Here is a 27,574-nt window from a genome sequence, read left to right on the forward strand (position 1 = left end):
GTGAGATCTCAGGATGTCCCTGCCTCTACTTCCCTAGAGCCCAGATTGTAGATGTGTGCTGGTGTGTCAGGAATTCTGCATGTACGCCAACAATCTATCTGAACTCTGGTCCCTGTGCCAGTGTGGGAAGGACAGCCCCATCTCCTCCATATTTTGAGCAGTGTGTAGCTACCAAATGCATAGATCTGCATATACCTATGTGTGTATGTAAATTCATGGATGAATCCATACATAGCTTTAGAAGTAAGAGACTGGTTTGGACAAATTCTCAGTTATGTCTGCAGGTGATAGGTGATGGCGTTTTTGGCCACCTGCTTCAAGAAGTTCTTCTCCACTTTGGACTTGGTAGATAGGAACAATGGATACTGAGAATCCTCTGTGTACAACACTGGCTTTTAATGCTCCTTAGAGCCTGTATCGCATTGTCACATCTAAACTCATGGTAAGCAGTTAAGTTCCCATGATGGATGGATTTCCAGTTCAAATGGTAGAAGAGAGGGTCCTGTCTTAACTCCCCGTCTACTTTACTTGCATTTCCATATCTTGGTAGAGCTGTTACATGAAATTGATCCCTCAGCTTTAGGGAACAGGGCGGTTTTGGCACCGTTATGCGCCATTATCCAATGCGCTGTTATTTGTCACTTTGTCGTGACATCCAGCCCATGCTTCTCTCTTGCTAATAAACCTCAATCTGGTTTTGGGTGGCAATGCTCTCAGACCCGCAGTAGTGACACTAATGGCTGTAATTCACATATTTCTTCCCATGTCCCAGACGCTCACTGAGAACGAGTAGGTAATGGATTTGGATTCTGTCACATGCTTCATGTCACCCCTGCCCCTGGATTTTGTACAACTAAAGGGTGGCCATGGAGCCCCCTGCCTGGCAGGAGGTACGGTATCAGGTGGACAGGGTAAGGAGGTTTTCTGGGGCCAACTTTGCAGTTGTGAAGAACTGACTCCATGTCTCAGTAACCATGGATTTTCCCCTCTGTATTCCTGGAATGAGGCACCTCATGGGACTGGCCCAAATGTCAGAAAACTGGTACATCTGACACAGTTAAGATCAATGCCTCCATCAGTACTCATCAATGGAGGGATGTCTGACCTCGACTCGCAGGGGAAACCTGGCATCGGTAGATGTCCATGATGTCAAAATGAGGAAATGGAGGGGAAGGGAGGTGCTTCCAGCACCCAGTGAGCAGAGTCTAGTGATGCTAGTGATGCTGTTGATTGTCCCACAATTCACCTCACCATGTCAGTGATACAGAGTTCAGGAAGCTTGGCCTAGACCTTCAACTATGTTATTCAGGAGATGGGAGCTTTTGGTGACTGTCCAGAAGACCATAAAGTCCAGGAAGGTGTGGAAAACGTCGTCCTGACTTCCTGTTGGGTCCTTGGACCTCAGGTCACTGGTAAGCACTTGGTAGACTCAATGAATATGTGCTGTAAAAAACAAGTAACAGAGGACATGTCTCTGGGGACTTTAGTGTGTGATGACTCATTCCCTCTCCAGCTTAGTGGGTGTGATTCCCTCTCTTCTCTCTGGGTCAGTGTGTGATTAACCCCTTCACTGCTGCTTTAGCACGGGTGATCCCTTCTCTCCTCTCTGGGTCAATGTGTGTGATCACTCTGTTTCCTGTCCTGTTTTTCTCTGTCACTGTGACATCCCCTGTGCTAGTGGAAGAGAGACGACCCAGACTCAATCCGTGCCTCTGAATTTTTTGGCCATTGCACTGGCCTGGATAACCTGAGGCTAACACAGTGTTCTATTCAAAATGGCTCGAGGAGCCTGAAGAGATTGCTCAGGGCTCAGGAACACTGGCTGCTCTTACGAAGGATTCGTAGGTTCAAGTACTCACATGGCAGTCCACAACTGTTTGTAACTCACGTTTCAGGGGACCTGATGTCCTCTTCCAGCTTTTACAGGCACTTACACACATGTGGTGCACATGCATGCATACATACATACATACATAGACACATACATATACACAAACATTCACATAAAAATTTTAAAAAAATTATTCTGCTAAGATAATCTTAGTTAAGTTCCTGTGACCACCAGACAGACACATTCTTAGCTGGTAGCAAGGGAAATCAGTCGCTCTTTGGCTTAATGATTATTAAATGATATTACTTGGTAGCGTGAGTCCATTGAGCAGAGCAATCACAGTGGTCAGTTAGTTTGTCTCAAAGAGTTCTGCTTATCACAAATACACCGAAAATCCAACCATTTCATTGAACAAATACTCTGCAATATTGGAGTACAGGCACCAAATGGGCTGATTCAAGTGACACAGTGGATCCCGTTTTGGAAGTGTGAAGTGATTCACAATCTTACTGTAGAAGAACCATTAGCACTTATTTATATCATGGTCTTCTAACCCGGGTTTGTCGAATGCCTGCCATACATTTGAGAGGGAGCTGGGCTAATGTGTTGCAGAGAAGACGGAGACAAAGCCAGACCTACTTCCCAATATTCAAGGAGTCAACCATCTGAAAGAAATGTGGATGTCGACTGCTGGTTACCAGGCAGCGAGAGGAGGCCCAGGCCTCCGTGGCACTTCCTCGGCATCTCTAAGCTGCCTGGGATCAGGAGATGGCTTTCAGGAGGTTTGGCTGAGGTGCAGTGGTCAGGCACGCAGACTCCTAGGTGTCGGGCATCACCCCAAAGCCTCACCCCTTTACTGCTGAGACGATGCGATGCAAATGTCCTGGTAGGTTTCTGGATTATTTGGGGAATTAAATGAAATTATAAATGTGAGCCAAAATTAGCCTCAACTATTTGAAGACTTCTGTCAGTAAAAGGAAAATTGGGGAAAAATTATCTTTTTTGTAGGTAAAACTTTATCGTTTGATGGCTCATGGTTTTGGAAACTTGGACCTTTGTGTTGCTCAAAGTGCTTGAAAACCCGAGTTTTCTGAGTAAACTGAAATTCTCTCCCATGCCCACCCTCTACCCGTGCAGCTCCTGCCACTTCCTAGCAGCTGAGATGCGTACGTTTGATTTGTGGTTAAAATAGAAACAACCTGCTAGTTAGCTTCCCCTTATTAAAATGAAACACTCAAGATGGTAAATTGTCAAGGATAGACGAAACATTGAGGTTCACAGTTTGAAGCTTTTTGTCCTTTGGGCCTGCGACAAGGCACTTTGCTCTGAAAGAAGGATTTGGTGGCCCAAGCCTACTTATCCCAGAGTCAGGAAACAAATGAGAATGTGAAACCCCACAACCCCTTTCAAAAGTACAGTCAGTGACATGAGGACCTCCTGCTAGGCATCTCATGAGTTCCCTTGTCTCCCAGCAGCACCAATGTGGGGATAGAGACTTTAAGTACCTGCACAGGCCACAAGTTTGTCCCCAGAGAGTAGATAGGTGAGTTGTGTTTGCACAGGCTAAGGAATCAAGGTTAGAAAAGGAAAGATACGCTGATACATGTTGCAACATGGTTGTCTTAGTTAGGGTTTTACTGCTGTGAACAGACACCATGACCAAGACAAGTCTTACAAAGAACAACATTTAATTGCAGCTGGCTTACAGGTTTAGAGGTTCAGTCCATTATCATCAAGGTGGGAACATAGTGGCATCCAGGCAGGCATGGTGCAGGCAGAGCTGAGAGTTCTACATCTTCATCTGAATACTGCTAGTGAAAGACTGGCTTCCAGGCAGCTAGGATGAGGATCTTAAAGCCCACACCCATATTGACACACCTACTCCAACAGGGCCACCCTTCTAATAGTGCCATGCCCTGGACCTAGCATCTACAAACCACCACAAAGGTTAAGTCCCAGACCATCATATTAAGTGATCATAGAAGTCACACACAAGTGATCACACATTGTGGGATTCCATTTATACACATCATCCAGAGAAGGTAGAGACATACAGACAGGAGATAGATCAGTGGTGGCTATGAGTGCTTCCTGGTTTTCATCAGAATGACAGAAACTGAAATCACCTGTGAAGAAGAAAAAAATCTCTCTCACATTGGCCTGTAGGCAAGTGTATGGGGCTGTTTTCTATGTGAGAGGGCCCATCCCACTGTGGTCCTGGCTTGTATAAAAAGCACACTATCCAAGTGATGAGGAGCAAGCCAGTAAGCAGTGTTCCTCCATGGCCTCTGCATCAGCTCCTGCCTCTAGGTTCCTGCCTTAGCTTCCTTCAGTGATGGACTGTGAGCCAAATAAGCCCTTTGCTCCCCAAACTGATGTTAGTGTTTTATCACAGCAAACAGCAATGCTAACTATAACATCCAAGTTTGCGGGTGACGGAAAAAGTCCCACTGTTAGTGGATATGAGAGATAATTTTGAGGTCCTGGAATATCCTATTACCAATCTTTTATACACATATTATATTATTACTATACATGAAATTATTCATATATTTAACCATATGTATATGCACACCTATTTTACATATGAATCATGATGCTTATTGTTAAACGACTGTGCATATTTACTGGAAAAAAATCAGTACAATCAGTAAATTTTATGTTATGTAATTATACCTTAAAAGGTTAACAAGAATGTGTTTCAGAGCTAAACACACATTCAAGAACCTTGGCTCCTGTCAGCCATTTGGTCATAAAGACAGAATTCCAGTTTTCACCCTGTTGCCATAACACAACACTGACCAAAAGTAACTTAGGGGAGGAGACAGTTGATTTGGCTTCCACTTCTGGGTCACTTCAGTCCATAACTGAAGGACATCAGGGCAAGAACTCAGGACCTGAAGCCGAAACCACAGAGGACTGCTGCTCACTGGCTCATGCTCGGCTTTCATGTACAGCCCAGGCCCCTGTGCCTAGGAATGGTGCCATTGACAGTGGACTGAGCCCCCTCACACAATCAACAACCAAATGGTGTGTACTAGATATGGCCAAGGGTCACCGTGCTCAGCGCCATCCCTCAGTTGACATTCCCTCTCCTCAGGTAACATGAGATTGTGTTAAGTTGACCATGAAAAAACAATCTTGACAGGTAGTTTCTGGCCAAGTCAAATGGAGCGTTAGTCCAACTAAGTTGAAGAGTAACCTTGACAGGTCCTCTAGGAATGCGGGCTATTAGAAAGGGGTGTGGGATGTGTTTGAACATTTGTTATGCCAAGGGCTCTGACTTCTGGCCTCTATGTAAAAAGGGTTTCATACTTTGTACAGCATAACTTCATCTACTTGTAGGAAAATTTCTGCAGCTTTTATTGAAGAAATTATCCAAGCACGAACTCACTGTGGTAGTTTGAATGAAAATGGCTCCAACAGGCGCATATATTTGAATACTTGATTGCCAGTTGGTGGAACTGTTTTAGAAGGGTTAGGGGGTGTGGCCTTGTTGAAAGAGGTGTGTCCTTGTTGGAATAGGTGTGCCACTGAGGGTAGGCTTTGAGGTTTCAAAAGCCCACACCATTCCAAGTTGTAGCTCTACCTACTTTGTGGTTGTATCTCAGTTTGGGAGCGCTCAGCTGCTTCTCCTGCACCATGCCTGCTGACTGCCAAGCTCCCCACCAGGACGCTCATGAATGCACACTAACTGTAACTCCCTGATACTCTCTTCCTCCTTAAATTGTCTTGGTCATGAAGTCTTCTCCCATCAATAGAAAAGTAACTAAGACATGGCTGCATTTTTTTCTTATAGCAGCTGGATTTGAATATTGGCTGTTAGGTGGTTCCAAGTCCATAAAATAAAGATTCCTGTAAAGGTTCCTTTCGAGTTCATAAAAAAGGTTTCCTACTGGTGCGTTTGTGTATTTTAACCTGTGACAGGCTGTGAGACTCCATGTTCCGAGACCCCATGTATAACGTTTTCCTCTTGGTCTCAGTCATCCGTGTTACAAAGATCAATTCACTGGGATGTGTAGTTACAACCTTGATACAAGCTGCTGGTGGGTGGAGGGAGGACCGTCCTCCACAGGCTTGAGCAGTGGGACATGGATGACTGTGCTGTATGTGCAGGTGATACAACCTTGCTGAAGGAAGTATGTCATGAGGGCGGGCTTTGAGATATGTCATGGGGGCGGGCTTTGAGATATGTTATGGGGTATGGGCTTTGAGATTTGTCATGGATGCAGTCTTTGAGATATGTCATGAGGGCGGGCTTTGAGATATGTCATGGGGGCGGCCTTTGAGATATGTCATGGGGGCGGGCTTTGAGATATGTTATGGGAGATGGGCTTTGAGATTTGTCATGGATGCAGTCTTTGAGATATGTCATGGGGGCAGGCTTTGAGGTATGTCATGGGGGTGGGCTTTGAGGTACCTCACGGGGCAGGCTTTGAGACTTCACCACACTTTCACCTCACTCTCAGCTTCATATTGTCAGGTGAAGATGCAAACCTCCCAGCTGCCTTCTCTCACTACCTGCCACCCCGCCTCCCTACGTGATGGACTTGTAACCTTCTGGAATGGAGAGCCAAATAAACCATGCCTTCTACATGCCACCTTGAACAGGGTGCTTTACTACAGCAACAGCACAGAAACTACAGCAGTGATGATATTAGCCTTATTTCTACTTTAACTGTGTTACCCACGTGATCCTGTATGTGGTCGGCCCATTTATAGTTCGCTGATGTTAGTAAGCTTTTTTCACATGTTAGACAATAGGTGGGTCAGGGGTAAAGAGGCACAATGAATCCAATTCACTGTCCCTGCCATGATGCTTCTGTGATTTTAAAATTAACCAATGCAGGCGGGGGTGCTGGGGGTGGCTGTCATAAATACCTATACACAAGCAGGCACGCTCACGTTTGATGTATGAGACGCACAGATATAGGTGTAAGCATGAATCCTCAGCTGAAAACTGGGAGCAGCTAGCGAAAATTTGTGGCCTGATTTAAATCTCTAGAAACAGGTCTTTAGAAAGGACACATTAATGCAAGGTAGGTTTTACCAGGAAGCGCTTGGCGGTAATTCTTCTGTTATAAGCCATACATTACCAGGTTAGGTTTCTAAGTTGTGGTTGAGGTTCCATGATTCACACACAATTGTTTCTTTGCAAATGATTCCACATGACCTTGGTAAAGCTTCAAGGACAGCTAAGGCATAAAGGATCCCATCAAAAATGCCCCCTCGGAATTCCAAATTATGATTGGTTACTAAGGCACTGTATTACTGCCTCCTGGCAGCCGGTACCCAAGTGGCGCGTCTGTCTTCGCAAACCCCGTCTTGCCGTCTCATCGAGAACATTGTAAAATTGAACTTGCAATTAAAAAAAAAATAACCTTCGTTTCCCCTCCCCTCCTCCCCACCAACCTCTCGACACAACCAAATTGAGGGTCATCAGGAAACAGAGAAGAGGTGCTTGCAGGATTCCAAAGATGCCTGGTAGGAATATCTCTTAATTGAGTAGTGCTTTCGAGCTGTGTGGAATTGTTCTTATTAAAAATTCAGTAAGAACAGCAGAGAAGAGCATGGGAGGCCCTTCAAGATCAGAGCTGTGTGAGATTCTCTTAAAAGGCTTACATTAGGCCCCGTGGCTCTGCAGCCGGCGTCTTCAGACCTCACCTGTACAAAATGCGGTGTGCTTCCAGCTTTCTGCCCCTTCCCTAATGTGCTGCAGAGGAGACGTGGGCTATTAAGGCAGAGCAGTGCAGGGTGTTCTCAGTGTTCTTTGAGTAAAGACTGCCATTTCCGAGTTAGTCTGACCAGCCCTGTCAGTCTCTCAGCCCCGCCCTCTTTGGTGTTCCCTGACTTTGTCATCAGGGTAAACAGGTCCTGTGTGTCATTGTCCTTCCCTATTTCACCAGAGTTTGCTCTGTGTCTTGGGTGAATGGAGAAGTTTTCGTCCCACCGTGGCTTCTCAGACGTGAAGGTGTGCAGTCACCACCTGAGGTGGTACCAGGAAATCATTGCAATTCAGGCATCTGGGGTGAAGCCTGTGAGGGCTCCTATTTTAGCACGGCTGCTGTTGACCTTTGAACTCTTGATTCACAATCACCTTCAATGTACTCCCTGCCCCCTGAAAAACTAAGTACTAGCCTCCTTTGTTGTTGCTGTCTTGGACAAGTTTCTCTATGTAGCCGTGGCTACCCTTGAACTGATTATGTAGACCAGGCTGGCCTTCAACTCACAGAGATCCACCTGCCTCTACCTTCTGAGTGCTGGGAAGAAAGGTGTTGTCAAGTACACAGTGTCTGGGGTGGGCTGGCAGGGCTAGGACATAAGAAGAATGTAAACCAAGACAAGCCAAAGATAGCCAAGCAAACATACAAGACCACAAACTACCTTACCACGCACATTGAGTTGGTTCGGTCTGGTGACCCGTCACCCCTGATACTGTCCACGATACAGGTTTGTTGTGTCTTTATAAACACAACTTGGGTTTTGACAAACCAGCGGGACCAAAACAGAACCAAACGTTAAGGCACTGGGAGACGGTTTAGAATCACCATAGGAACAAGCCTCTGGACACGTCGTCTTTGTGAGATTATCAGGACGCTGTTCATTGAAGTGGAAAGACACACTCTAAATATACAGGGGCTGGAGGCGCCAGGCTGAATATAAAGGAGAAGGCAAGCTAAGCACCAGCGTCCATCTCTCTGAACTTTGTGACTGTAGCCCTGTAGTCCACCATGATGGCTGTATCCCCTAGAACCACAAGCCACTTGCTTAAGCTGTTCATCTAGGCTATTTCTGTTATAGCAGCAAGACAGATGACTAAAATGGGATGTGAAACACGCATGTACATGTGTGCACACATGAATGCACAGGGAGAGGGAGAGGGGGAGGGGAGGGAGAGGGGGAGGGAAGGGAACGAGGGAAAGCAGTCTTCTCATCTGCATCTTGCCAACCCTCCTGACCCCCATACAAAGAGTCTCCTCGTTAAGCAGGAGAATTGTTCTAGTTTGCCATTTTGACATAGAGTCTTGAACTCTACATCCTCCTGTCTGTTCCTCCCTCCTGCTTGGATCACAAGCGTGTGTCACCTTGCCCTCTATCAGAAGTTGTGCTACAGGCTGGACAGCGATGTAAGGTACACATGCAACAGCATTTCCTCCTTTTCAAATACAGTGTGTGACTGCCTTTGCCATTTTGGAACCCAGAATTCAAAAAGGATTCCCTTAACACACAATGAGACTTTATTGGAAAGCATCAGAGGAATTTTTTGCGAACAGTGGTGTCTTGGCTAACAACTCGTTACTGATAGAATCCTGATTGCATTTTCTTCTCCAATATAGGATTCGACTTAAAAGCATTCTTTGGACTAGGTATGATTAGACGTGTATACAATCCCAACATTCGAGATGCTGAAGCAGAACTGAGTCTCAGGTCCTCCCGGACCACACATCGTGAGTTGTCTGGGCTGCATATTGAGACCTCGTCACGAAAAGTAACTTTTGAGTTGCTGATGGTGCTCAGAATTCATGTCGTTTTTCCGAATCCCAACTAAAATTTGAAATGAGTGCAGCCTCTGTGCTGCAGACTCACCGGCTGGAACGCATTTTACTGAAATATTCGTGCAAGCGTGGGAAAGGAGATACAGGAGAAAGGCCACCACTGTACTGCTTAAACTGAAAACTGTCTTGTCCACCCTGCGGAGGACATATGGGCAGCAGTGGCTTCTGCTGTAGGAAGCCCCACTGGGACTGAGCTGAGGTGGCAGCACAGAAAGAGATCCTCTATGGGGGTGTGACAGAGCTTAAATAAAGATATGCTCATTTATCCGGTCTGTCTGTCAGTCAGTCCATCTGCCTGTGGAGTTTTCCCTGATGCAGTAAAAGTTGACAACCGTATGCCTGAATGGTGACGAACAGTGACTTCTGGTCCAGTCTTGTTCTATAAAAGGGTAAGAGGCTAGAAAAGGGGTATTAGAACCTCAAGCTTGGCTCCAGTCTAGGACTTGGTCAGGCGTCATGATCCCTGGAGCCCCTGAAATTGCTTAATGTCTTGCCTGCTGTGAGTCACAATGACATCAGCTGGCCAGGCCATCTGAGTTCGCTGACACAATAGTGGCAAGACCGTTGTTGGTGGTAACCAATTGCATGCTGGTTGGACTTGATGTCTGTTCCACAGCAAAACATGTGTGCCTGGTACTGTAACCCATTTCAAAAGCCCTTGGCTGGAGAGGTTGTAGGCCCCGTGAGAGACTTAATGCTGCTGACTTGCTAAATGGACAGTCTGCCTGTCAGACTGCCTTCTATAGAGCTATGGGTATGCACACAGGATGGTGCTACTGTTAACTTGGTGAGAAAAGTTTCCTTTCCCAGTAGTCACCAGCGACCACAGAGATTCATAGCTGTAAGGGCTTAGCCATAATTGAAACATCTGTATCACTTCCCGCAAGGCTTAGAGAGTGTCATGGAAGTCAGGCGAGCAGCAGGATGGCGAGTGGTGGAAGATGCGATAAGACAGGTGTGAAATGGGGACTGCTGGCCGGGACAAGGCTGTTGTACTCTTGAACTCAAAGCCGCTGCGGTAAGACCTGAGTAAGATGAAGTTAGTGTAGGGAATGGGCAGGCTCACGGGGCCATACCAACTCCCTGAGTACTTATGTGATGTTGATGGTTGATGGGAGAGAAAGAAACACATTCTTCAGTAGTGTAGTCACCGGTAAGGTGCCATTACTGCTATGAGCAAGCTTTCACCATCACTCCCTCAGAGAACATCAGTAAAACTCATTGGCTACACACACACACACACACACAGACAGAGAGAGAGAGAGAGAGAGAGAGAGAGAGAGAGAGAGAGAGAGAGAGAAAGAGAGAGAGAGAAGACTGAGAGACAGACACATACACACAAAACAGAGATAGATAGACAAACAGACAGAGACAGACAGACAGGCAGGCAGGCAGGCAGGCAGAGGATCTTAGCACAACTGACTCCATGACCAAATTACCATTCAGGCCATAAAACACAGCATGTAGACCATCTGCCAAAGTGAAAACAAAGCCCAATTCACCAAGGGCCATAGTTCTGGGGAAATCTCTAAATGTACTAACCTTGACTTTTGGCTTCTGTTAGTCCTGCTTCTGGCTAACTGCTCTTGCTAACTGACGTGTTAAGTCTTGCTAACCTAGGATGTGGTGTTTGTGCTTAAAAGCCCACCCTGAGAACGGCTCAAGGCTACCCTGGGATCCTAATCATCCAGTGTAGTCACTGTATGGCTAAGAAACTTTCTCCTGGCTTACACCTGTGTCTGAGTAGTCTTCTCGGGTGGGTACCCCATAACGGAAGGAGACATGGTTAAGAGGAGACGGACGATCAGTGTGAATGGAAGGGCGCAGGGAAGGGCAATAAAGGATGGGCACGGTTGAAGTACATTATGTGTATGAAAATGTTACAATTTAACCATTATGTACAATTAATGGATGTTAATAAAACATTAAAAAAATCTCTTCTATGTCAACATTAAAGATCTACTTCAATCGATGACATTTATGTAAAGTCCACATTGATTTTTTTTTTTTTAAAAAGAATACACAAGTCACACAATTTCAAAACCTTTTTCTGTAATGTTTGATACTTAAAGCCACGCTATGTGGGAGAGCTATGCATCTCATCCTTTGGAAAAGAGATATACAAAACATCTCCATGGTCCTTGGATGAGCCATGCTCCTCTTAGGGCTTTCTAGGTGGGCAAGAGGTCCAGTCATGAGACATTAAATGGATTATGGCAGCAGAAGCACCCAGGCAGCTCACTGTGGGGCATTCTCCTCACAGATGGACCTCATGCCTTACGTCCTCCTGTGCCTCATTGCTGGGTGACCAAGAGAAATCTATCTCCCTTCTTTGATAGAACTCTGAATCCAGTGCTGTCATTGTTTCAGAGTGTGAGTTTTCACTAAGTACGATGGAGATAGGGGCACAGCGCAGGCAGTGGTGAGAATTGTACGGGGAGAGAAGAGCCATGCATCCTACAGATATTTGCAGTAACGTTTAAAGCAGCAGCGTCTGCTTTCAGTTAATGGGGTAGTGTCTGCCCCATAAAGCGCTAGGCAAGGACATCACTGCTAGACAATCAAAGGAGTTGGATCCCAGAGTTCCAAGCTCTGTCCGATCGCAGACTACCACTCTATCTCATTGCTATTCCCTGCTAGTCCTCCACGGCGGAATTTAAAAACTAGATTCACTTGGATCTAAGACCGGGGATAAATAGAGACGAACCCATGCATGTATATTTGCATATTCAGATTTACAGAGATGATAGACTCGCCTGTACTAGGAACCCTACCTGCATATTACAGTTGGCAATGAATTTGTGGAACACTGGATTGCAAGTTACTGAGTATTCAGGATTCCAATATTATAATCCTTTTCTTAGTATAACTGACATAATTATTGTTTTCGATGAAATCAGAGATTTTCTTTATGCAATCTATTTTTAAGGAGATAGATATGTGCAAGCGTACTGCACACAAGCACCTATCATATAATTACGTTCTGCTTTCAGATTCCATGCTGTGATTTCCTTTATGTCTTATGGGGGTTTTCATCCAGAAGCTGGAGGACTGGAGGGAAAATATAGATTTTTTTTGGTCTGTCATAAACATTTGTATAGTTGGGTCATAGCTACCTTATGTATAAGTAATACTTTTTGTGTCTTGGATTTTTTCCCATATTTTAACCATATCCATACATCCTTTTATTGCAGGTGTTCAACTTGCAGTTTCTATGTATGTTGCTTTATTTTGAAAACACAAGGTGTTCAGAGAGGGTGTGTGTATGTGTATATACGCATGTGTGTGTATCTGTGTGTATATGCATGTGTATGTGCACATGTGTACTTGTGTGCATATGTATGTACATATGTTTGATGTGTTGTGTATTCCTGAGTGGTTATGTGTTGCATGTACGTGTATGTTGATGTGTATGTATCAATGTTTAATTGTGTGCATATATGTGTGTATGAGTATGCATGTATATGTGAGTGTGTATTTGTGAATATATGTATTTATGTATACATGTGTGCTTTTGCATTATGTGACTATGTATGTATGTATGTATGTGTGTTGACATTTGTATGTATGTGATTCTGGGGTATATGTCCATTTGTGTGTACATTTATGTATATATATATATATATGTGTGTGTGTGTGTGTGTGTCATGTAGATGTGGATATGCATGTATCTGTGCGTATGTATATGTATTCATGTATGTATATGTTTGTGTATAAGGCATGTGCATGTATGCATTTTGGCGTATGTGCATATATGTGATGGGAAGATGGAGATAGGAAGATCAGTAGTTCAAAATCATTCTCAGCTACATATGGACTGGAGATAAGTCTGTGTTATCTCCAGGGGTCTTTGAGACCCTTCCTCAAAAATAAAAATCAAACAATAAATTCCTTGGTTCACATTTTCTTTCCTTGAATGCATCAAGTATAAAATCCTACTTCCTTCTGGCATGAATAGCATTCCACAGATAGTTAATGTTAGGAAAGTTTCCTTAAATTAATCCTATTGCGTCCCTCTGGCTGAGGGCATCGGCCTCCTCCTTTGGATGTTCTCCTTCTTTTGACATTCTTGCTTCCTAATCAGCGTTGTGTCTCCCCTGCTGATCATCACCATCCAACTCTCTTAACACCTTTGCCTGCTTTGGGTTTTCTCCTCATTTTTATTTTTTCTCATTTTAATGACATATTTTATTTCATGTCCATGTGTCTGTGTATGCCATGCCTGAGTGCAGTGCCTATGGAGGCCAGAAGAGGGCATCAGACCTCCTGGAGCTGCAGTCAGCAGCTGTGAGCCACCTGACACAGACTGTGGACTTTCTGACGAGCAGCAAGGGCTCTAACTGCTGGGTTGTCTGTCCGGCCCCAAACTCTTAGGGTCATTTTCCATTTTTCTTTTAAACTATTATTTGTTCAGATGATAATACAATGACATCATTTCCTTCTCCTCTTTCAAAGCTCAGCCAGACACTCCTTTCTGCTCTCTTTCAAATCTATGGCCTCTTTTTCCATTAACTGTTGTTACATGCATATATAGTAGTGTTGTAGGGATCTGGTCTCAATATTTTTCTGTTGTCATCTGTATGCGAAATTACTATTTCTGAACCTTCTCTGGCTTGGGAGAATGTCTCTAGTCTCTCAGTTCCCATGCAATGTGCACAAATGTGTATGTATATACATATATATTCTTAAATACATAACCGTACTTTGCTTATTTATACTAGGGATAAATGTACCCAGTATATATATTATTTTAATGACAGTCCTATTTTATACAATCTCACAGCAGACTCCCGGTTCCTCTGGCTCTCACAGCCTTTCCATCTCTCCTCCGCAATGTTCCCTGAGCCTAAGATCCAAGAGTCATGCTCTATAAGCATGTTATTATGTATTATATATTTATATCATCATTATCATCACCACAACCACCACCATGTTATTACTTCTTAGGTCTCTGTCTTCCCTTCTGTAGTGTTGCATGGATTCTGTTCTCAGTATTTTTCTGTTGTCATCTGTATGTGAAATTACTATTTCTAAACCTTCTCTGTCTTGGGAGAATGTCTCTAGTCTCTCAGTTCCCATGCAATGTGCACAAATATGCTAGCTTGCTCCTAGAGGCATCTGAGGCCCTGATGCTAAACTTCCTAGCTACTGCCTTTAACTAGACTTGTGATTTCTCCTTCTTCTGGTTCAGTTCTATACAACACTTTGGCAGTTACCACTGTGGACTTCTGTGGCCCAGTCAGCCCGTTCCAGAACTAACACCAGGGCTGGTGAGACACCTACCTCAGCAGGTAAAGGCACTTTCCACCAAGCCTGACAACTCTGAGTTCAATACTTGGGTCCTACATGACAGAAGGCGAAGGGCCAACTATCTCCAGTCACTCTCCAACTTCCATATACACAACAATATGGTAAGTCTATGACCGTATGCATAGACACATACAAACTTATACAAAACAAAACAAACAAAATAACCTAAATGAGTAATGTAATTTTAAAGAACTACCCTGGTCTCCCACTTTCATGGGTCTTTGAAAGGCCTTAGGGTTCCTGGTTTTTGTCTATGACTTCAAACTTGCCCCTGTGTCTTGCAATGAAGTCCCATGAGCCATCTAGGGTTCGTCTTCTTCTCAAGTCCACAGGCATCCTGTGTGCTCTCTTTCTACACCACGTGACCCAACGAGAACCTGAGCTTTTATTCACATGGGTCCACTGGAAATATGGGGTTTGTAGCAAGGACTTTTGCCACTAGAACATTTTCTTTTACTTAGGCGTGGCCATGAGGCTTTCTTTGTGCTATTTAGGTACCTCCTTTGTTCTTATACAAGGATTTTAGGTGACAAAAATGACACATTGTCACTGCTATCCCTAGCTCCCCCAAAGTGTCTTAAGACTGCCTAACTGTCTGGCATAGCTGACACCTATGGGCTTAGTGGTTTAAATGAGCATCTACTTCCGTCCTTGCATCTTTGCAGGGCCCAGGCCCAGGAGAGTTTAGAGCCTTTGCAGGGAAGAATCCTCATAAAAGCCCAGTGGGTTACTGGCAGAGTGCAGTTTCCCAATACTCTTATACTGGGCCATTGGCTTTCTTGGCAACTGTTATCACACACTACAGAATCCAGGAAGTCACTTCAAGGTCCCTCCTATCTTTAAAGCTAAGGATACTACCATGAATGATGACCCTGACAGGAAACTCAGAGATGCTGAATGTACAGTGGTGGAGTGGGTAGACAACTGCATATAAAAAGTATAGATGCGTGATCAAAGGAGAAATAATGGAAGACCCAGACTTGGTATTGTTGAGTGTCTCTTCAAGGTCCATGAATCATTTTGCATGGAAAATGTTATTCAACTTCTGATGAAGAGTCCAATTCACCAGTATCTCTTCCATCCTTGACTGGTAAGCTACCTGATAGAGGAGCTTGGCTGACAGGGATTTGAGCAAGCAACAAAGTCGGCAATGTCTCACACGCACATAGGGGAGGTGTGAGCATGAAGGAGAAGCCCGTGGGTTCATGGCTTCCACTGCCTCTACTCATCAATGTTTATATGACTCGTTCAGGCTGGTCTCTGTTGTAGTGAGAAAGCAATATGGACAAAGGTAGCTTGAGGAAGAACTGGTTTATTTTGGGCTCACTGTTCCGGAGGGATAGAGTCCGTCACAAGAGGAGGGTAGGAGCAGAGAATTGGCTGGTCACATTTTATCTGTACATAGGAAGGAGGGAGGGAGAGAGACAGAGGCAGAGAGACAGAGACACAGCAACACAGAGAGATACAGAGAGACATTCAGAGACAGAGACACAAAGAAAAAGAGACAGAGAGAGACAGAGAAAGACACAGAGACACACAGAGAGGGACAGGGAGAGAGACAGAGAGACAGAGACAGAAAGACGAGAGAGAACAGGAAATAGGGGCCAGAATACAAACTCAAGGCCCCAGTGATATTCTTTCTCCAGCAAGGCTGCACCCCATAAAGGTATCATCATTACCAACTGGGGGCCAAATGTTTGAAAAGTGAGTCCTGGGGGGGGCAGTTCTCGTTCAATATACTCCCCCTCCCAACTAGTCATTTATCACCATCCTTTTCTTTCTAAATGGGCTCTGATCTCATAACCATCCCCTAATAAATCAGACCACGAGTGATCAGTCTTACAATAGGCACCGCTCCTCATGGGACCCCATGTAGTTATTCAGAAATATATGTCATAAAGACTGAATGAGACACTAACACTCAGAGCTAGCAAAAGTAATACTGTCTATTAGGCAGAATCAGCATTTGTTAGCATAAGTAAGACTCCGAGCCTTGATTATAAGTGTCACTGTGTTAAAAAACATTGACTGAACCCAGTGTGAAATTACAAGTCTGCAATGCAAACACGTTTGGGGAAACGCAAACACATTTATCCATGCATTAATTCACTTGCTCAACAGCGATTCGGAGAGCGCCTAGCTGGGGCCAAGTCCGCTAAGCAGCAGAGACACCGGGGAACTTGCAGATGGGTGGCAGTGGCTTTTGGGATCTTATGTTCTGTCACAGGGTGTTGAAAGAGCATAGAATAGTAAGGACAATACCCCTTCATTATCACAAACCAACAGAGGTAAAGACTTTAATACTGGGAAGGCAATGCCATTGAAAGAAACTCTTAGGAACTTGGTAACAGGAACGCACAGACATTTGCATGGCTGGCTCCTACAGCCACGTTTTTATTCTGTGGTTGTTTGTAAGGGTCACCTCCTCTTCATGGGCCTGTACATATTCTTTTACCAGTTTCAACTGAGTGAATGCATTTACATTAATACTTAACAAATATTTACCAAATGAATAAATATTACTGCGTTTAATTTTTGTCCAAGGTAATTATTAATGTGGTTCAAATTTCCCAAAACACTTTAAAATTGTGTACTGGTAATTTTACCGTACAGTTTTGAGTAATCATTATTATATTTTGATTATTACTGGGTGGTGGATTATATTTGGGGGTGAATAGTCATGGTACTATTAATAATAATGGCTACAATATAATATTTGTTAAAAGAGCTTAATTACATTTATCCATTTATTTGGAGTGTGTGTGTGAGAGTGCCCAGGTGGAGGTCAGAGGGTCGCTTACCTGAATCCATTCTTCGGCCATGTGGGTCCCAGGATAAAACCAAGCCATCATCTTAATCCACTGAGCCATCCCAGCGGCCCCTGTGGAGGCCTCCATCTTCAAACTTCAGGAGTTGGCTTGTCTGTCACTCATGAGAGAGGTTCCCTTGACCGCTCTGTGTACTAAGTACACGGATTGTTGTCTAACGGCGTCCCTGCAGTGCTCTCGATATGTATGTCAGGGCACGCACACCGCTCTGTCTCTTTGTGCCCCCGTCTGTCATTTCTCTCCCTCACTGTGTTGTAGCCTCAGAAGTGAAGTGTTAAACCAGAGCTATCAATGCTCTCTCTTCCTGTTGCCGGTAAAGACTGGGGCCTCAATACGTTTGTTGGCCGAGTGAATCCACTCCCATCCCTTCCTTCATCCAGATTTCCCTTTCTTCTCCCCACTTCATTCTATTCATCCACTAATTATTTCTGCCATTCTGCGAACATTTACGGAACCAGCAACGGACACCAACTAATTGATTTACAATGTGCCAGACACCACACAGCAGAAGAACGAGGACGCGATGTAAATGGGCCTCTTCTTAGGGAGCGCCTGCTCTGTGAGCAGCCAACCATGTCCTCTCCATACAGTACCTTCTAATCCTCCCAGCAGTCTACTGATAGGCACAGTGTCCTCATTCGAGGAAGGATCCCAGGCCCAGAGAGGAGAGGCTAATCACCCGCCATCACACAGCTAAGCACCGGCAGGCAGAGCAAGGTGATAAAATATTTCTGCAGATCAACTGCTCTGATGTCTCAAGTACCCTTGCAGCTGTAAAAAATAAATAAATAAATCCGAGTGATGAAAATTATCTGCTATGCTTAGACAAACAGGAGCACTGGAGTTTAAGCTGGCGATTTTGTAAAAAATTTAAATCCGTGCTCTGTGAGCCTGGATCGTTGAGAGGCTCTGGGGTGGCACTGGTAGGGAGAAAGGCTTCTTTTCAAGAGCCAGCCCCAGTGAACACCATATCCTGCCTAGACTGGATCTACGGCTATCACCAAAGTACATAGCCCCACCCAACTACAGAGGGGACAAGCATACCATGGGGAGTGGTGACGGTTTATCTCCGAGCCGCTCTTCTGAGAAACTCAGTGTTTCTGGGTTTCATAATCCTTTGATTATAAGCTATGATATGAGACAAGCCACAAACCCAACTAGCAACCCTCTTGTTTGTGCCCCTCTCCAAAGGTCAGGTGGCATCATGATGTCACCTGGAGGTTTCTTTTCTGATGCGGAGGGTGATGTCACCCCACTCAGGGACAGGCCTGAGCTCACGGTCTGTCTTGCAGGAAGAGGGTCGGTCCATCTGTGTCTGCTACATTTGGTCCCCAGCACCTTGGGGCTCCATTGTTCTTTGCTGGACATCCAGACTGGATGGGCTGCTCAGCCAGCTGCCTTCCTGCCTCTTTTCACTGATGGGCACCTGTACCGTGTCAGGCATTGTGATGTCGGATGTGTTGGACTCAGAACCCACTATTCCGCAGAGTAAGCAGGAATGGCTGCTCCTGTCGTCTCCCCCTTTCCTCCCCTTTGTCCCCCTCACTTCCCTCTCATCCCTCCTTCCACTGTTTCTTTCCTCGTCTTTCTTCTTGCCCCTCCCTTCCCTTTCCCTTCTTCCTTTTCCCTCCCCTTCTTCCATTTCCATGGTAATTTCTTTTTAAATAATGCTTCGATCAACTCTTTGGGAATTTCCCTTATTCACACAATGCGTTTAATCATATTCTTCTATGTATTCCTCCCCGCCCCGCCCCGGGTATATATATCCAGAGTACAGCCTGTGCAGCCTGTGCAATACTCACGGGTATTGGAAGCCACTCGCTGGAGTGAGGTCAACAGACAGATACCACTCCCTTGTAGAAAATTGATTCTCCCCCAGAAGACATTCACCATTCATAGCTCTTGAGCTAAGGGTAGAGGCTCACAAGCCCTTCACTTCTCCATACATGCTCAATATCAACACATAATCTATTCCAACACCCAGCTGGCGCCAGGATTTTAGCATTTCCTCCAGCCACGCCTCCCTGCTCTCCTGGCCTCCGGCTGCTAGGGCCATATGCTAGATTTGGTGGTGAATGACTGTTCTATGGTAACCCAACACAGGTTCCAGGAGAAGCCTCAACTGCAGCCTTGCGCCTCCAGACTGTCTGCCCACACTCTGTCTTCAGGACCCATCTTCTCTGGCTTTTCTCATTGTGTATGCAGACTCCTTACTGTTCTCTCTCCCCCTGCATCCTATTTGGAGATCTCTAACAGCAATTGACTGGGTTTTTATTAGTTCTTTGGGTACATTTCCCATTTCTCAAGGATCTCTCATCAGGGGTTCTTTGCCAGTAATTACTGCAGGGCTGACGACTTGGAGGAGCTTCCTCTCAGCCTTGAGTGATGGGGGCTCTTAATAGGGCTGCTTTTTATTTTTGAAGGAGAAAAATTAAATCAAATGTGCTGTTCATACCAGGCTTATTTAGTCTGTGAAAACACAGGAATCATTTTGTTCAAATGAGCCGGCTTCTCTATCATTCTGTCGAGTCATAGGAAAATGAACAGGCCTGTATGTATTTATCATTTCCCTACGGGCCTTGGACAAGAAGGGGTTCTAGATGGCCTGAGAGGACAGGCACACAGGATGAAAGCCAACAAGATGGAAAAGAAGCCATTCATCAGAGTATTACCTCAACCTGGGGTCAGAAAGCCAGGGCTTTGAGCCAGTGGCAGCTGGCTGGGCTCTTGTAAATAAAGCTTTACTGGAAGTCAGTTGTGCCTGTTTGTTTACATACTGCCCTTGTCTGATGCTCTGGTTCAACAGCCAAGACTATATGCATATATAATATACATACAATATACACATATAAGATATACACACACATGTATACTACATATACTATAATATATGATATATATCTCCCCAGTGTCTGGCCCTTTACAGAATTGCCCATCTTTAATCTATTGAGCAGATGAATTTTGGGGGCATGTCCCTTTAGGATGCCTCCATGTCTGACCAGCTTTTCCAGGAGATGGTCAGTTTGCCTACATCATTTTGTTACCCACTGGAAGCCGGCTTAAGAGCAGCACTCACTTGTGAGAGGAAGGACTTACACAGGAGGGCAGAGAGCCACTTACAGGTCTCCATCCACATTCCATACTCAGTTACAGAGGGTGGGCCAGCAAGATGGCTCGACAAGAAACGGTCTGCTGCCAGGCCAATAATCTGAGTTCAGTCCTTGGGACTCACATGGTGAAAAGAGAGAACAGACTCAGGAAAGCTGTCCTCTGACTACCACAAGAGGGACATGCCATGTGTGTGTGTGTGTGTGTGTGTGTGTGTGTGTGTGTGTGTGTCTGTGTGTCTGTGTGTCTGTGTGTCTGTGTGCCTGTATGACTGTCACATGAGAGACGTGCCATGAATATGTGTGAATGCCTGTACACACAAAATAAATAAACATAAAAAGGTTTTCAAAAAGCAAAGCATAAAATGGTCAGGCATAGAGAACTAAAATCCAAACCATCCTTTGCACTCTCCCGTTGAGATCATCCACACAGCCAGCGGCTCTTACATGCAGGATGGAGACTACCCAGGGCCAGCCCTCACTGAGGGTCAGCCTCAGTGGACTTGATGTGGTTTTCCCAGAATGGAAAAATAATAATGTAATTTTTTTAAAAGCGAAAACCTCTCTAGCCCTGGGTGCCTAACACTGACTAGAGTGACGCTGACCCTGGGCATGGCATCTACGACTTCAGCTGAAACTCTACTTGATGGTGAGAAAAAAAAAGCAAGCAAGCATCCCCCATTTTCTAAGTGAATAACTATATGGAAATGAAATTGGGCAGCTGTTGGAATATTACATTTATACTCAAGTTCTTTGTAGGATGAGGTGCAGGGAATTTGGGGCCTTGAACTCACCTGTAGGGACCTACGTGGTGGGGGATAATTGAGTCTTCTCTATCGCTTGGATTTTTCTCTAAATAGTTAATAAGAATGCATTCAAGAGGCAGAGTCAACATGGTAGCACAAATCTTAAATTCCTGCCCTTGGGAAGATGAGACAGGAAGTAGCTGGATCGAAACCAGCCTGATCTACAGAGGGGGTTCCAACTCAGCCTGGACTTCCTCATCAAACCCTGCCTCAAAAATGAAAAAACAAAACAAAACAAAACACCGGCAAACAGACCCTCCAGTCTTTAGAGTGAAGAATAAATGTGCAGGCAGTGGTCAATAAATAGGAACAGAAATAATAATCACTGCCGATAGCTGATAACTCCAAACTGTGTTCATGATTTGTGTGCCTTAGCCGTTAAACATGTTCCCCTAACTTTTTTTTAACCTCCATTCTCTTTTTATATTTTATTTATTTTGTGCCCCACAATGAGCGTGTGGAGGCCAGAGGACTGTTCGTGAGAGTTGATTCTCTCCTTCCACCATCTGGGGCCCGAGCATTCAGCTTAGGTCGTCATCAGGTTTGGTGGCAACTGACTTGGCTCACTGAGTGTTCTTGCTGATCCTTCTCTAAATTCGTTGAGGGGGTTGGTGCTAATCCTCATCTTTCTGGAGGAGGAAATGAGAATATCGAACTCAACTCTACTACAACACCGGCCACTGGCTTTCAGTTATGATGCTTTTTGCCTCTCCTAACCCCAGACTGAGGGGACCCTTAGCAATGGCTGGATGCATCTCATCTAAGTGTCTAGATCTGGAGGGTATCACAGAGAGGGTCCAGTTTCTTCTTCACCTAGGACAGAGGTCTCTGGCTCCATTCTTGTATCTACCTTTTGGAAGTCTTACCTAATGGCTGTGGATGAGGCTCAGTCAGGAAAGCGCTTGTTTTGCAATCAAAGACCTGAGCTTCAGCTCCAGCTCCATGGATGGGAAAGTTGGGCATGGTGGGGCTCGATGGTGAGGAAAGCTGAGGCAGGCAGATGCTCGTGACTCCAAGTTCCAACCCAATGAGAGGCCCTGTGTCAAAACAAAGTGGACTGAACCTAAGGAATCACCCTGAGACTTCCTCATGGGGTCTATACACAGGTGTGGGCCTGTGCTACACAGACACACGAACTCAAAGGTGACTTCATTTTCCCCTGTGGCCACCAGTTCTGCATTCTACATGTCAGTGGGTCACCATGGCCCTTTTGGTGGACTTTCAATGTGACAAACAGGAAGCAGCCTTGTCCAGGGTGTGGTTCAAGCAGGCAGGCTCCTTCATCTTCCTGCTATCCCAAGTCAGTCTTGTTCTGTCAATAGAATTTCCTATCCTCAAGAGTGAAGACACGCAGCAAGAAGACAGCAGGCACAACCAGCTTTCTCCAGACCTAAGGCATGCTTCTGACAGATGGTGCCCATCACTGCAGACGCTGTGTCAATGTGTCTTTTACCCCCGCCCCCTTTGACTGTCTCTGGCCTCAAGCCCGATTCCTTTACTTACTTTCCAACTTCTCTTGGATGAGCACCTTCTTTATCTGGGGGCCATAGCAAGCCAGTGGCCATTTTCCTGATGGACATCTTAGGGCTGTCCTTCCGAGGGGTAGAATCTAAAGCTCTCCCTTCTACCCGCATGAGAGTCTCAGAACCCACCCTGTGTCTGTTTCTACTCAAACACAGCAGGTCCTCTGAGAAAGATGCTGTTGAGAAAGCAGGAGCACACGGCATCCTTTAAGAGATCTCTCTGAGTTCCGAATTCTCCCCGACTAGGCAGCTGGGTGTCTCTCCGGGTTCTGGGAAACACATTTGTGACCTCTGTTGTGGATCAGCACCAACTGAGCTCCATGCTGTGGGGTTGGTGTGGTGCCAGGCATCTCCCAGGAGCCACAGAAACATAAGGACAGACTATTCCCTCACAGACTCTACCCTGAGATTGGGGAAATGGGACATATGCACGCACTTGGAACGTGAAATAATCTTAATAAATAAATAGTCTTAATAAATAAATAAATAAATAAATAAATAAATAAATAATCTTAATACAAAGAGGGAAAACATGGTAGCAAGCAATAAATGCAAAAGGTAAAACTGATTTTTTCAAAAACTTTACATGCATTTATTCATGTGAGTGTGTGCGTGTGTGTGAGTGTGTGAGTGTGTGTATGAGTGCGAGTGTGTGTGAGTGTGTGAGTATGTGTGTGTGAGTGTGTGTATATGTGTGTGAGTCTGTGTATGAGTGTGTGTTTGTGTGAGTGTGTGTGAGCGTGTGAGTGTGTGCATGTGTGTGTGAGTGTGTGTGAGTGTGTGTTTGTGAGAGAGTGTGTGTGAGTGTGTGTGTGTGTGTGTGTGTGTGTGTGTGTGTGTGAGTGTGTGTGTGTGTGTCTATCACATGGCCCCAAGAAGACAAAATACCAAAAGAAAAATAAAATAAAGTTTGCAGGTAAATGAGCGGAGCTAAAACGGAGCATCCTGAGTGAGGTAGCCCAGACACAGAAAGATAAACATCACCCGTCTTCTCTTGCATGTGGATGCTTAGCATTAGGTATGGGTGCCACAATCCAAACCATGTCAGAGGCCACAGGGGATCTTCCAAGAAAGGAGAAATAGAATATTATAAGGAGATAAACTGTGAGGTTCGAATAGGAGGCTTAAATCGGGAGGGCGATGGGAGGGCATGGTAAAGGCAGAATATAAGAAGGGTCCTTTAAAAACATCTTTTTTTTTTTTAAATATTCAGCCCACTGCTCAGGAAGAAGACATTTCTGTAGTCAAGCCCATTCCGAAGTCTTTGTGCAAAAGATGGGGTTGGAGAACAGCGGTGCATCCTAAGAGAAGTGGGAGCGTTAAGGTTTGGATGTGAGGCACTTCAGGTGGCTCAGGGTGAACCGTCAGTGTGAAGACTGTGGCCACACGGGCAGATGTGAGCTTCAGAGGGCAGCAGGCAAGGCTGGGGTGGGTTTCAGACTGAAATGTCCCACATGGGATCTGAACTTTATTCCACAAGCAACAAGGAGTTGCTGTGATTTTATGCCACATTACACAACTTCCTACCAGCCTTCAGTTATAGCTCTCATCCAAGCCGTGCTCCTTATGGCAGACATAATTCCCTGAAAGAAAAGTCATGTGACCATGGAGTCCCCTCATTTTAAACCAGTAGATACCTTTCAGAGGAGCAGAGCCCACATTTTATTCTATAGGGTTTAGTGTGTGCAAGTCAGGGATAGAGTCAATAATAGAGGACATTGACACCATCGTTATAGCTGTAACACATGTGTGCAAAAATCAGATTCCATATAGACATTATGGGTAGTATCGATATTGTGATGGAATTCAGCATTTGAGCATGGCTGTTGTTGTTTTGAAATCAGAGCAATGGTGTGTAGCCACAGGAGACCCTCACAAAGTTGGACCAATTTCCTGAGGCAAAGAGGGGTGGGCTCATAATGCTCACAAGCCCACTTACTTCCCCTGAGACTGTAGAAGTGGGTAACAGCTGTTGGTGGAGGGAGCCTCATTAGTCCATAGAGTGGATGCCCAGGTCACACAAGTGCCTTTAAGTAATTTCAATCAGCTCATAGGTTCACCATAGACTTGGCCAGAATCACTTGCTTTGATCTGTTATTTCCCTCTCTATCAGAAGCAAATAGAAGTAGACACCCCAGGAAAAGACACACAACCGACATGGAGCTCTCTACAGAGGTGCGTTTGTTTATGGTGGAAATGGTCTCCATAATTACGGAAGCCGGGAAGTTCTATCATCTGCCACTTGCAGTTTCAGACCCCAGGCATGCTGGTGGTGCACTTGTAAGGGATTTTGAATGTGGTGAGTGCAAGATGTGGGTCCTTGAGTCCAGAAATCTGGGGTTCTGATCTCTGAAAGCCAGAGCATGGGTAGCATGTTTGGGAGAGAGTGAATAGTCGAGCCTCGAGCTGTTATTTGACTGTGCCCTCGGTGGCCTTCCTAACGCTGACTCACGTTGGCCAAGATGTTTACCTCTGCTGGGTCCCTAGATATCAGTGATAATTACGTGGAACTTCACCTCAAGTGGTATTGTACAAGTTACATGGGTGTCTTTAGTCATCACAGGGCCTTGGGTCATGTAGCCCCTTCCTGAGTGTAGTCGTCTTTGTTCCCAAATTAGTTTTCTCTTTGGAATACCTGTTGAGGGCCAGATCTGCTGAGGCTTTCCCTGGCATATGACGAAGGATCGTAGCTCCTTCTCTAAGACCAGGAACCTGCTTGGCACTAGACCTAGTTTGTGCACGACCTCCAACCCCTGCTTTTCCCTTCCTTATCCTTTCCAGCTCCTTACACCTCCCACTTAGGAGCCTGAGGTCAGCTCTGCATCTTGTTTCTGACACAGGCTCCTTGTACTTTGCTCAGCCTCTTGCTTTGGTTCTTGTCATCCTCCATTGTCTACACAAAGATCTCAGCTCCTTCCACCTCCTAGAGGTGTCATGACACAGTTGGGGTGTGTTCTGCATAGTTCTTAGCACTGCTTAGAATTAGCCTATTTATACTCTTCATTAGCAAGTCAGCCTGAATCATTAGATTTCCATGGGGGTCATCACTGGGAGGCAGCTGCCATCCTGCAGGTGAGACAGCACTGTGGGTCTTAGGGTGATTGCCATAGAGAATAATAATCACACTGAAGGGCTCTGAGAGGTAGGTTTCTTGGTGATCCTTTGGATGTGGGTGGCAAGACAACGAGAATAGAGACTTGGTGCTCCTTCTAGAGTCTCTGGTGTGTAGGGGATGGTGGGTGGGTCTCTGACTCACTGGGATGTGTTCCTGAAAGGATGGTGAGTATAGTTTTCCATTGAGACAAAGTACTTGGGCGTTACTATCTGCAGAGCTGTCACTTGGAAAGTAAAAGCGAAGACCTGGGGAAAGTAGGTCAACTTGATGAGGTGGCACACTGTAAAGGGGGCGGAGGGAGTAGGGGAGGGAAAACATGGAGAGGCAGCTGAAGGAGGAAGATGAGGAGCAGGAGGAAGGGAAGGAGGAAGAGGAAGGGGAGGAGGAAAGGGAGGAGGAAGGGGAGGAGGAAGGGGAAGAGAAAGGGGAAGAGGAAGGGGAGGAGGAAGAGGAGGAAGGGGAGGAAGAAGAGAAAGAGGAGGAGGAAGAGGAAGAGGAGGAAGAAGAGGCTATTAATTTTCTTTTCCAAACCCTTTCAGACAACTCTGTGCTCCATTCCCAGAAGGCTCATCTGCAATCCTAGGTGTGAAAACCAGGGAGCAAATCTCAGCCTTGAGGCTGGTGGAGGTGGGGAGGACTCCTGGAGGTGGGGAGGACTCCTGGAGGTGGAGAGGAGTCGGAGCCCAAACACCAGGCTTTAGCTTATGGCAAATTAATGTGTTTAAGGAAAGAAACAAGCAAGCAACAAAACCAAGAAAAGCCTTACAAATTATGAAAAACATCTTGAGGGATGTGTTAAAACTGTAATGGACTCTGGATCCCCAAGAGGATTTTAGCTGCAGAAAGCACGCAGGTTGCTCAACCTCAAGGTCGGCATAGGAGGCAGATGGGAAGATGTGGCAATCCCAGGGCTTATGAAACTTGGATAAAGCATGAGGCGGCTTCCCACTATTTGGAAAGAGTGGCTGGTCTTTGTGGGGGAAAAGGAGTTTACAGAAACATCTAAAAACAGCCCTGTGGCACATTTAGCAGGAAGTTTAGTGTGTGTTAGTTTTTGTTTATTTGTTTTTTTTTTCCCCTTTCATGGAGAACTTTGGCAAACGGGGACTTTGATCACTGAGGCAAGTTTTATCGCCAGGCTAAATCTCCTTTCCCTCCTTGCTACATGGTAATCGTGCAGAGATGAGAAGGTGAGGAGAAATGGCCTTTTCAGACACCGTAGCTGCCTGTGATCCCAGAGGACGAGGGCAGCTTGCTGTTCGGTTTGTAAATATATCCCAGAAAATGGAAAAGCTATAAACATACACATAAAGAATGAGGAGTCTGATTAAGAAGTGAGCATTTATATTTTTACTAGGTTTTACTTTTAACATAAAACATCTTGAAAAAAGTTTTATGATTTAGCATTTATGAATGACTAGATTTTAAGAGAATTGTAATATTTTTTTTAGGGTATTTCAGCGCCATGAGTTATTTCTTATAGATTCAGATAATGACA

General features: G+C 45.2%; 2 long non-coding RNA genes across 3 annotated transcripts; both read left to right on the forward strand.

The window, feature by feature from the left end:
* Positions 1-4,515: 4,515 nt before the first annotated feature.
* On the forward strand, positions 4,516-9,652 carry Gm39994. 2 transcript variants are annotated; one of them, XR_867027.1, is made up of 3 exons: positions 4,516-4,931; positions 6,315-6,562; positions 9,169-9,652. It is a non-coding gene; the product is annotated as a predicted gene, 39994 (long non-coding RNA). The 2 variants fall into 2 exon arrangements; XR_867029.2 differs by lacking the exon at positions 6,315-6,562.
* Positions 9,653-18,779: 9,127 nt separating this feature from the next.
* Positions 18,780-27,027, forward strand: Gm14250 (predicted gene 14250). The gene is made up of 4 exons (NR_166154.1): positions 18,780-19,013; positions 24,175-24,357; positions 25,075-25,260; positions 26,616-27,027. It is a non-coding gene; the product is annotated as a predicted gene 14250 (long non-coding RNA).
* The last annotated feature ends 547 nt before the right edge of the window (positions 27,028-27,574 follow it).

The sequence above is a fragment of the Mus musculus genome, chromosome 2 (genome assembly GCF_000001635.26).
Source record: "Mus musculus strain C57BL/6J chromosome 2, GRCm38.p6 C57BL/6J".
NCBI classification, from domain to species: domain Eukaryota; kingdom Metazoa; phylum Chordata; class Mammalia; order Rodentia; family Muridae; genus Mus; species Mus musculus.